At 47.9% G+C, this 1,576-nt stretch overlaps 1 protein-coding gene across 6 annotated transcripts in view; it reads right to left on the bottom strand.

The window, feature by feature from the left end:
• Positions 1-1,576, bottom strand: part of FAM222B (family with sequence similarity 222, member B) — a 131,474-nt gene that overhangs the window by 106,985 nt on the left and 22,913 nt on the right. The window contains exon 2 of one of the 6 annotated variants that reach the window (XM_011997492.1): positions 363-432. The exons of the other annotated variants lie outside the window; for them this stretch is intronic. The gene's annotated coding sequence lies outside the window, so the exon portion shown is untranslated. The remainder of the gene's footprint in view (positions 1-362; positions 433-1,576) is intronic. 6 annotated transcript variants of the gene reach the window in all.

Below are 1,576 nucleotides of genomic sequence, written 5' to 3'. Positions count from 1 at the left end.
TAGCCAGGATGGTCTCGATCTCCTGACCTCGTGATCCACCCGCCTCGGCCTCCCAAAGTGCTGGGATTACAGGCTTGAGCCACCGTGCCCGGCCAAAGTGTCTCCTTTTAAGTAGGGGTTAGCTTCCTAGATTTACTTAAAGAAAAAAACAATGCAGGGCCGGATGCAGTGGCTCACGCCTGTAATCCCAACACTTTGGGAGGCCGAGGCAGGTGGATCACGAGGTCAGGAGATTGAGACCATCCTGGCTAACAGAGTGAAACCCCGTCTCAACTAAAAATACAAAAAAATTAGCCAGGCATGGTGGCGGGCACCTGTAGTCCCAGCAGCTCGGGAAGCTGAGGCAGGAAAAAGGTGTGAACCCAGGAGGCGGAGCTTGCAGTGAGCCGAGATCAGGCCACTGCACTCCAGCCTGGGCAACACGGCAAGACTCTGTCTCAAAAAAAAAAGAAAAAAAGAAAGAAAAAAACGATGGAGGTATTAGAAGGATTAGAAATCTAACATCTATTTTTCAAGACTCTTGTTTTTAATTTTTTTTTTTTTTTTTGAGATGTAGTCTCGCTCTGTCACCCAGGCTGGAGTGCAGTGGCACCATCTCGACTCACTGCAAGCTCCGCCTCCGGGGTTTCACGCCATTCTCCTGCCTCAACCTCCTGAGTAGCTGGGACTACAGGCACCCGCCACCACGCCCAGCTAATTTTTTGTATTTTAAGTAGAGACAGGGTTTCACCGTGTTAGCCAGGATGGTCTCGATCCCCTGACCTCGTGATCCGCCCGCCTTGGCCTCCCAAAGTGCAGGGATTACAGGCGTGAGCCACCGCGCCCAGCTCAAGATTCTAATTTTTCACTTGCACAGCTGTTCTGAGATTTCCTGCAGTTGTCCAGAGGAAAAGAAAAATGTTTTATATAAAGGTATGTATCATTCTTTAGTACAACAGAGTTGAAAACCCATTTTTCATAAAAGACAAGCTATTCATTCCAAACAGTGACAATAAAATGTTAAGCTTCTTGTACTTTACAAACAATGGTCCCTCTGCTGCCAATGATCTTCCTCTGACTCTTCACCTAAATCGTACTCATCCTTCAGGTCTTTGGACAATCCTCCATCCAGAAGCCTTCCTTGATTCTCCCCAAATATGAGTTAAGGGTTAACATATTTTCATTACACTCTAAAGACCTCTATCATCACTCTTAACTCTGTGATTGAGAGTTAACTTGTTTCTCCCATCAGGACATAAACTCTAGGTGGGTATGAAGGAGAAAACACTAAATACTTATATTTTAGCTCCTAGCACAGACAGAGCAATACGTAAGTTTTTGTTCTTAAAGACCAATTGCGCCGGGCGCGGTGGCTCAAGCCTGTAATCCCAGCACTTTGGGAGGCCGAGACGGGCGGATCATGAGGTCAGGAGATGGAGATCATCCTGGCTAACATGGTGAAACCCCGTCTCTACTAAAAAGTACAAAAAACTAGCCAGGCAAGGTGGCGGGCGCCTGTAGTCCCAGCTACTCGGGAGGCTGAGGCAGGAGAATGGCGTGAACCCGGGAAGCGGAGCTTGCAGTGAGCTGAGATCCG

This window comes from Mandrillus leucophaeus, unplaced genomic scaffold (assembly GCF_000951045.1).
Source record: "Mandrillus leucophaeus isolate KB7577 unplaced genomic scaffold, Mleu.le_1.0 Scaffold541, whole genome shotgun sequence".
NCBI classification, from domain to species: domain Eukaryota; kingdom Metazoa; phylum Chordata; class Mammalia; order Primates; family Cercopithecidae; genus Mandrillus; species Mandrillus leucophaeus.
The sequence above is the reverse complement of the archived record's forward strand: the minus strand, read 5'-3'. Positions and strand labels throughout refer to the sequence as shown.